Here is a 10,752-nt window from a genome sequence, read left to right on the forward strand (position 1 = left end):
TAGGTTGTTTAGGTTCTTTGTTCAAGAATTTTTGAGTTGTAATTTTGGTATTCTATTCAAAAGCATCTATCAAATCCATGAAATAAACACAAAAGATTAGTCATTTGAAAGAATACTCAAAATTTTAGCAAAAGGAATTGGAATTCATTGCATACACTATCGATCTTGAATTATACAAAGTTTGTACAAAATGTGGGGCATCCCCCAATGGCATCCTATACAAGTGTTTCTAAAAAATGAAAAGAAAATACAAAAAGTATAAAGTGAAAAGGTGTATGGACTATACAAAAAGGTAAAAAGTGAAAAGGTGTATGGACTTAGTCAACCCCCTCGAGGGCACTTCGAAACACCCTGAGATGGACCCTCACCATCCTCATCATCATTCTTCTCACTGCCAGAGTCAACGTAATCCTCATCTGAATCAGTTCCTTCAACAACACCACCTACAAGCCCAAATGAGCGGCATCCTGCAAAGAATCGAAAAACACTCATAATCAATCATGCTAGAACTTCATAAATGATGGGAATTACCAGAGAGAAAGATAACAGACTTAGGACACAAATGCCACTCTTATACCCTTGGACCATCTCCACCAAGCCTGCCACTATCCTGCAATAGGCCTCCACATATTCCCGAGAAACCTATATTAGAAGAAGGAACGAGGATCAGTACTGATAAAAGGCAAAGAGAAAGAAAACAGAAACTAAGAAGGTAAAAGAATACCTGCTCGACTTGAGGAGGAAGATGATAAGGTACTATGGCCAGCTCAAGGATGGGCAATGCTACTGTGTCCTCTCCCATTATCAAGGAGACAACAGAAGGCATCACCAGCAATCCCTCAATCACCATCGCAACACCAATGCCTCTAACAAGTACTATTCCAAGGGCTAGAGCGGGAACCTGGCCTCTTCCTCGACCTCGACCTCAACTGGCTGGAAAGATGCCAAGGCCTATCGTAACTCCCTCTAACTGTCCTCCTAAATAGGCCTAGACATAGTCCATCCATCAGTAGCCCCTCAACATTATTGCTGCCTTGAACAAAGAGGAGCTCCTCCTTTGTGAAAGAATTCCTCGCCATCATGCTAGCTGGGGGAGATGTTGGAATCCGTGGATAGGCCAGGCTGAAGGACTGACGACAGACCTACTTGGCCAAGTACCAGACTCTACAAAATAGGCCATCCAACAAAAGCTGCTGTCGGGCAACCGCTTAAAGAGCCAAATACCAAGCCTCATCGACAAGAAGCGCAGCAACCCAAAAATGCCACATGATCTAAATAATGATAAGTATACTAGTAGAAAAGAATCAGAACAGTCAAGGTATATTCAGATAGGAACTCACATGGTCATGGGTAATGGTATCAAGTATCTGCTAATACTTGGTGACAGTGGAAAGAAATTAGGGATGTTGTCGGTCCTTATGGGCCCTCTGGTACCAGATAGCTCGAGGGAACACATCTGGAGAGACATCTCGTACCCCGAGACCCACCTCGGGGAAGTACTCGAAAAACCACATCTGCAAGCAAGCACAAAGAATAGATAAATCAGATAAACAGGCAATAGATAAATGGTACAGAGGAATAGATAGGAAAATAAAGGAAAGGTAGTAAGCAATATACCTCCCACAAGTGCCAGTACCTGCCCAATCCGGTATCACGTTTGCACGAGGCAGCACTCGCATAACCGTATATGGTAGCCAAAGTTGTACGGTAACCAAAACTATACCACCCCAGTCATAATCTCTGATCTGGTCCATATCCACTATAGAGGCCAGCAAGCAGAGATAGACCCTATTAGACCTATTCATGAACAGAACACTTTTGAATAGGTATAACAAGAATCCTCTAGTGTAATGGGCGATCTGAATGTGAGAAATCGGGCAACGGTGTCGGAAACAGGTGTAGAACCAATAGTATGGAACCAACCCACTCTTACGAGGTAGGGCAGTGCCTAGGAAATATCTCAGCGCATCATCCTTGTAAGCAAGGTCAAGGTCAAGCAATATAGAGAGACCACTGACTGGAAGGCCCAATAGCATCGTGAAGTCCTCTACATCATAATTATCTCACCAAAGCTGAGAAAATGGAAGGTGTCTGTGGTATCCCACTATCTCTCCATAAGGGCTGTAAGTAGGCCATAACCGACCTGAATATCGTCGAAAGACGTGCATAGGGGGTCTAAGTCATATCTATCCACCAATGTCCTAACAGTCACGGAGAGAGATAGGTACTACTCTGCCATACCAGATGTGGAGCCAAAACCATGCATGGAATGGGAGCGATCCTGTAGAGATAAGCAGGAGATCAGTGAAACCAATAAAAAAAATAAAAAGTGGAAGTGCGATGTAAAATATGGAAGAAGAAAAATATGGTCATACCCTGTAGCCCGTGTGGAATAAATGCTGCTCAGGCTCATGGAGAACTACCGAACGAGGGGCTAGCATTGTCCATCTCAGGAAACCGACCCATCCCGGTCCACAGAGTGTGGGCGGAAGACACATAAGTGGTAGGGTCAAAAGGAGGGAACTGTCTAACCATGTTGTAGTCTGCCACAACACAATGGCCAAAATAATGAGAAGCAGTGGAAAAAAGGTAGCAAAATACGGTGAAAAACTGTAGAAAAATTAAACAAAAGCTCAGGTACGTGTGTGTTTATGGGCTACATAAGGCAATGGTGATGGTAGAATGGCAAGCAAGGGCAAACAATCATATACAAATGGGAAACATGTGAGAAAACTCTTGGCATTCATAGAAATAATTGAAAAATCAACCTAAAAGCTCGTATAAACCCATGAAAACATGCAACATTGAAAGGAAAGCCAAAAAAGTTAGAGAAAAAGCAAAAATACCTGAAAATGAGCAAGAAGTAGCCAAAACTCAAAATTGCTCGATAGAAATAGAGGCCGCGAAGTGAGGAATCCGAAAGGATAAGGAAAAATTCGAACCATCGAGCAACAAAGAAGCACCAAAGTGGAAAAGAAAGAAGCTAGGAAGGAAATGAGAGAATTTTAGAGTATGGTGGAGTGGGAAATGAGGCCACCAAATGAATTGAAACCTTTCGGGTAACGTGAACTGTCTCAGGCTACACTGATTATGCGTGCACACAAGCCTTGTGCGTACGCACAAGCTTCATATGTGCACATATCGGCTACATGTGCACGCGCACATTTTATGCTAGCACACGTGTAGTCGTCATGCATGGCTAACTTGTGGAACCCTCTGGACATCCTCATGGCACATGTATATTCTAAACTCAAACTTAGGCACTAGCACACCTTTCAAGGTACATCATTTTATAAAATTCAGGCATTGGCATGCCTTTCGAGGTGTATTTTATCATCTATGGCATTGGCACACCTTTCAAGGCACATCATACAACATTGGCACACAAATCATCTGGCATAGCAAAAATGTTTCTCATAATCATGTTTGGCATCATGACACACTTGGAAAATCTCAACACCCATAGAGTAAAATTTGGCAAAAACTTGGCATACCCTTGGTACCACCATGGTAAAGCTTTGCATATGGCAAGTCTTGGCAAAACACTTGGCACCAATTAAATACATTTTGGCAAAACATTCCACACCCCTTAGTACATCTTGGCAAAATCAGAACCACTTGGCACCACTTAACATCTAAATAAACCCCATATCTTGTCGACACGAGCATGTAAAAGGCACCACTTGGCACCCAAGAAACCCACGTCTTGCCGATGTGAGCGTGCGAAAGGCATCTACTAAAACTCTATGTCTCATCAACACAAGCATGGAAAGGCACCACTTGGCATCGAAATAAAGCCCATGTCTTGCCGATGCAAGTGTGGAAATGGCGTCTACTAAACCCTATGACTCATTGACACAAGCATGGAAAAGGCACTACTTGGCACCCAATAACCCCACATCTTGCTGATGTGAGCGTAGGAAGGCATCTACTAAACTGCCATGTCTCGTCGACAAAGCATAAAAAGGCACTACTTGGCATCTAAATAAACCATGTGTCTTGCTGATGCAAGTGTTGGAAAGGCATCTACTAAACCCCCATGCCTCATTGACACGAGCATAGAAAAGGCATCACTTGGCACCCAATAAACTCCACGTCTTGCCAATGTAAGCGTGGGAGAGACATTTATTAAATCTCCATGACTCGTCGACGCACGCATAGAAAGGCACCACTTGGAACCCGATAAACCCACATCTTGCTGATACGAGCGTGGGAAAAGTATCTTTTAAATCTCCACGACTCATCGACACGAGCATGGAATGGCATCATTGGGCATCTAATAAACCCCACATCTTACCGATGGAAGCTTAGAATAGCACTTATAATGCCTTCATGACTAGTCAATACAAGCATGGGAAGTCACCACTTGGCATATATTAAACCTCCATGACTTGTCGATACGAGCATGAAATGGCATTACTTGGCATCTGATAAACCTCACGTCTTGCCAATACGAGCGTAGAATGGCACTTATTATACCTCCATGACTTGTTGATACAAGCATAGAAAGACACTACTGGGTATCTATTAAATCTCCATGACTCGTCGATACAAGCATAGAATGACATCACCTAGCATCAAATAAACCCCATGTCTTGTCAATGCGAGCGTGGAATGGCATTTATTAAATCTCCATGATTTGTCGGCACGAGCATGGAATGGCATTCATAGGCATCATTCATATCATAACGACATCACTCTAACCACACTGTGGTGTGTATTATCTGGAATAGCTCTTTTTGAAAAATTCTGCAGGATTGGCAAAACTTGGAAAAGAATATAAAGGAACTTGTCATAGAAACGACAAGGTGAGTACGACAAGTATCACCAGCTCTCCCCTTCTTAATGCATACTTGGATGATTGCTTGACTGCTTGTTGCATATGCTTACTCATGTACGAATTGTTGCATAATCGCCCTTGAACGACACTAATACGATTCCTTGTAAATAAGGATATGTAGGAAACTTGCAAATCCAATCACTTGCATGAATGAATGGCACCACCTTAAGCCTTAGGGTCATGTCAACTAGGATGGTCTTGAATCTTTGATATTCACTTCTCATCACTTCATGATTGTTTGAGCACCGTCAAAGATGGGCAACTGTAGATGCCCCCTTTTACGCTTAAACCGAATCCATGGATCATGTTGGTGAATCACATGCCTCCATTGATGTCTTCAAACAACTCCCAATAGTAGAATAGAACTACTAGATAACTACCCACACTATTCACAGCACAAAGGCATAGTTCTATGTTTTCATGGACAGAGAAAAAGAAGAAAGAGATTAGGAGAAAGAGACTAGCAAATTTCCATAGATAGAGAATTCTAAGTATGGCGCTTTATGTAGCCTAGTTGAGAATGAAAAGAAATTTCTAATATCCTAGGGACAGTGGGAGCGATGTGCCTATTAGTGGATTACTCCATTAGAAAGGATCTAAATTTGTTGAAAAGTCAATCATTTGCAACAAAAAATCTGGTCACAAAAAGACATCATTGGCAACCAAACTGAACTTGGTCGTGGAGTAGTCATATTTAGCAACAAAAATATGTGGTCGTGGGAAGGGACTAATTCGCAACTAGTAATTTAGTCGTTGAAAGTCTATGTTTTAGCCACCGCATCCATGGTCACCAATCATTCCTAGAACCTTCTCAAAGACTTACTGTAACTAAAATTTTATTGGTTGCAAAAAAGCTTTCAGTTTCAAAAATTAGTTTTTTCAAATGTAATGCTACTTTTTTTTTAATACCGGTAATACATTTGCAATTAATGCATAATTCATGTCAATCCAATCAATTTCAAAATAGTAGTTAATCTATTTAATTACTACCACCAACCAACATCAACACATCACATTACAAGTCCAAAATAATCATCCATCCATTTAGTTTACTACAAATTCCCCACATCAAAAACGTATTTAACAAAACCATCAAAATACTTAAAAACCATTAATACCCAAGTATGTGTCATATTTGTTCGATGCGAAATATATCAAAAACTCCACGTATAAGCACGAATTAGAATTATTGCACCAGCAAACTCAAGTCCATAAACACATGACTACACCTCTACTTGCAATAAAAATAATAATAATAATAATAATAATAATAATAATAATAATAATAATAAATTTAAAAAAAAAATTAAAAAAATAAAAAAAGCGTTATTAATAATGATATTTTTGCTTACATTTCTATTTAATTTTGTAAAAATCTGTGTAATTAAATTTACTGTGGATCCAATTCCACTCCTAAAACTAGCAATTACACAGCCTTACTGCCTAGTTCCAAAAAAAAAAAAAAAAAAACAAAACAAAACAAAACAAGACCGAAAAAAAACAAAAACAAAACCAAAAACAAAAACAAAAACAAAAACCAAAAACAAAAAAACACAAGAAAATAGGGAATTAATCTAACTAGATAATGTTGCATTGATGGTGGCAACTATCATCCCAGTTTTTCAGAAACAATTATTAATTTTCATGATAGGAAACATGTAGAAATATTTAAATGAATCACAAGCAACTTAAAAGCTAGGAGGCATTTTTCACAATGTCAATTCTAAGTGGAGTTCTTACACCTAGGATTGGATTATTATAGTTACTTCCTAGTAGAACTAGGGTTTCCCTACCATTATAAATTTGGTTGTAAACCTCTTGACTAAGTAAAAATTAACTCAACTCACCAATTCCAGTCCCACTAAAATTAATCAACATTTGAAAAATATAAAACAAGTTAAGCTTGTAGAAATGCATTAATTGTGGGTATATATGTATGTGTGCAGATCTTTATGTGTGGGTATATATGCCTTTATGCAGATTTTTATTAGTCTTATGAGAATTGGATCAAACTATCATGGAGCAATGGTATGAAAAGGACAGAACGAGTTAAGCTTGTAAAATGAATTCAAACCTTGTACTATATGCTTTGTAGATGTATATATATACCATCCAAAGTTTAGAGTCAACTCTATAAATGACAACTAATTCATACCAAAACATTTAATGATCAATTAGAACAACACCTATGATTAATAGCAAGACGTAATATTTATTTCTAGGAGGCAATTGCTTGTCGTGTCCTATGTGAAAATTTTAAATTTTAGCTAAATATGTAATAGTTGGATTGTGACAAGGATTCAGTTCCAACTCAAGTTCAGCCTAATGTTCAGTCTATCACAACTCAATTTATAGTTCAGGGCAATAGATCTCAACTTCACAACAATACTGACCCTAATGTTGTGTCACTACCAAGTAGCAAGGCTCCTATAATAGAACTAACAAATTCGGTTACAACTGGAGTCGGTTAGAGTGTCAATTAGATTTAGTTAAGAGTTAGAATTAACTTTAGTACAATTAGTCTTTGTGTAATGCATCCATAAAAGGTGTAACTCTTTTACAATTTCATTTAGTTGGATAAAAACTCAGGTCTTCTTCATGGTATCAGAGCTCTAAGCTCTTGTGAGCTCGAAGATCCTCTAATGGAAGAAATGCTGAATTTATCATCATTGTCGTCGTCTTCCTTTCAGCTTCCTTCCAATCTCCCATTCTTGATTTCAAATTTGAGTTTATTTGTTACAAGATAACTCAATTCAACTAATTTTATTGTATGGAAAAATTAGTGGCACAATATACTCAGCATTACTTTGTCATGTTGATGGATCATTGATCTGTTCTTTTGCAACAGTAAAAGATTCCAATAACAAAGAGCTACCAAATCCAAGCTAAGATCAATGGATGCTCATTGATTCTCATCCCTTGAGCTATATCTTTGCCATTAACAGTCACTTTAACAGCATGCATAAAGGGAACAAGTGAAATTGGTTGGTTATAAGCTAAGATTGAAATTGGTTGCTCTAAAGCTTGAGTTGAAGTGGAACAAGGAGGTATTTGGCAATATTGATAATTAATTGTTGGAGGCTGAGGAGGAGCTACATGCTATTGATTTAGTGGCTTAATCTAGATCACTAACTGAAGCAGAGAGAGCTAGAAGAAGGGAGGTCAGATCTGCATAACTTTTTTGTGACTAACATTAAGGTTTTGGTTGGGAATGGGAGAATAATTTTTTTTTTAGGGAGATAATTGGCTGCCAGATGGTAAGTTGAAGGATGATTTTTCCCAGGTTTTTTGGTTTTTCTGAGGTGAAGAATGGGACACTGCAGATGGTTCTCCAAAAAAGAGACACATCATGGGAGTGGGTGTTGTTATTTAGAATACCCTTAAGAGTTTGGGAGGAGGAGGAGCTAGCAAGATTGTATGACCGTGATGGGCTGCTCCAGCCCAATTCTTAGGGAAGGCATGATAGATTTACTAAGGTGGAGTGTAGACTCATCAGGCCTATTTTCAGTGTCATCTGTGAGGAGGTGGGGTGAACTATCCCATGGGCCAGCCCAACCAATTCCTAAAGCTGTTATGGAGAAATGCTGCCCCTCCTGAGGCTTAATTCCTAGGTTGGCTGGGTTGGAAAAGAAGGGTAAAGACCTCAACACATCTTCAAGGAATTGTGGTAATTAATCCTAATGCAAGTTCATAGTCTATTTTGTAATGCTAAAGTAGAGACAATGAATCACATTTTCCTTTGTCCATTGATTTGCAAGGTATGGTCTGAAGTGAGTTTGAATTGAGACTATGGAACAAATCAATGGACAAATACAGTCAAGACTTCAATGCATTGGGAGAGGTAATCAAAACTAGAGTAGCTATGTGGATCAAATATTGTCCAAAAGGGATGCAGTTTTCAATTCATGACTAAGGGTGTGCTAGCTAAAGTGTTTAATTTGTTGATAGAAAAAAGAATCAATACGACTTTCATAAACACTAACTTATGTACAAAAATTTAAAGTACTTATTCATCAAAAGAGTCGTATCCACTGATTGCCTTGCATTTGATTCATAAGGTGTTTGAACTGTGCAAAGCATACCTCTTCTTTAAGGCCCTTAACCTCTTCATCATGTGCTGGTGACCTAGCTGTAGATTTGAAAGCGGAAGACAGCTTTGGATGCCCTAATATGCCATCGCCAACACGTTTTTATTTTTGCCATCTCATATTTGCAGCTATTTTTCTCAACATGTATAGTCTTTGCAACCTTGGTGTCAATGGAAAATATCTCAAAGTCTTATGAGGGATCATCTTATCTTTGCCATCATTCAGTTTGTAACTAGGCTCCTTAAAAATTGAACAATTTTCTAAATTTGCATTCTCCTTCCAAAAAAGAGCATGATCATACTTGCATGCATGAATAGGCACATATCCTAAACCCAAGTAACGCAAAAATTTGTTGGCTTCATAAAGCATCCATGGAACCTTTTGATCACTTTCTGGCAAAAGATCTTTCAATACACCAACATCATATCAAAAGAATTATTACTCCACTTGTTTAACACTTTCATATGAAGCATCTTAATGACAAATTACAAGAAAGTAAACTTCTAACAGCCAAGGTATAATGGATGCCGAGCATTCTCTAAGGTCAAGAAATTCATTGGTTATCCCTTTATCACCAACATCTTCACCCTTATTGTCATTATTCCACATGCGAGATTGATTGACGGGAACAGTTTCCCCATAGTGCACCCAAGTCTTTTATGAAAGCGACTTCCCTTTTCGGATCAAATGATATTCCACATCCTTAATGGTATGACGTTCAAAATTTAGGCAATCCATACACGGATAACAAATTCTATTATCTAGGCCAACATTTGTCATTGCAAATCGGAGAAATGGCTTAACCCCTTCTCTATACTCCGAACTCAATCTATTTCTAATGGACATCCAACTCTTGTCCAAATTTGGTCACCTATAACGTGAAGGTTATTTTAGGTTAATGCATTATTTATATCGTATGGTTATATGCATGGAAAGAGCATTAAATTATATAAGTGAATAAACCAAGAACCAATTAACTATTTTCCACACTAAAAGATCATTTTTTAAAGTAGGAATTTATTTACAAGTCAAATTTACACAAGCGAGAATTGAAGTTCGAAAACCGTAATGATTATTCTCACTTAGATGTTCAAATAGATTTACTCTACGGATGCCAGCATAGATGTTTATTTAAAATGTTTCAAATCTAACATTGACATAAGGACAAACCAAGCCAAGCCAAAATTAAACTAAAAATTTGATGAACAATGATGATGATGACAAATATATATCAAAACAAAAAGGAACAATAGGGAGGCCTAATTAAATTGAGCTTACACCTAATATTGATGAGGAATATATACAGCTATAAATAAAACTAAAATGTGTGGCACAAGAAATGCAATAGACATCTTTCTTCTCTAATTAGGTGTTACCAAAGAGTGAAAGAGAAGATACAAAAAGTAGAGAGGGCCTAAAAAAGATCACATAAACCCATGAAAAATTCAAGGATTGTTGTTTTTCTTTTTAAATTCTTTATTACTCCATAAGAAAAACAACATTACAAAAATACTCCCTTCAATCCTACACAAAAACTCTCCTCTGCCCCTCACCCGATTAACTCCACAAATAGAAGAATAGAAGAAAAGAAGAGCAAGAAGAATGTTGGCAAGATACCAACAGATGCAACACAGAAACATCAAAAATGAGGGAAGAAAAACTCAGAAGATAAAAACAGAAGCATCACTAAGGTCATCACCCAAAACTGACCTGCCGAAAACTCAAATTAAACATGTGCCCTGATAAAAAGGAAGAGAAAAGAACTCATGCTGGGGAAAAAAAAACAGGGGTCATTCAAATTCTATTCTTAATTGAAGCCGCATT

This window comes from Camellia sinensis, chromosome 9, assembly GCF_055761805.1.
Source record: "Camellia sinensis isolate YWXY chromosome 9, ASM5576180v1, whole genome shotgun sequence".
Taxonomy (NCBI): Eukaryota; Viridiplantae; Streptophyta; class Magnoliopsida; order Ericales; family Theaceae; genus Camellia; species Camellia sinensis.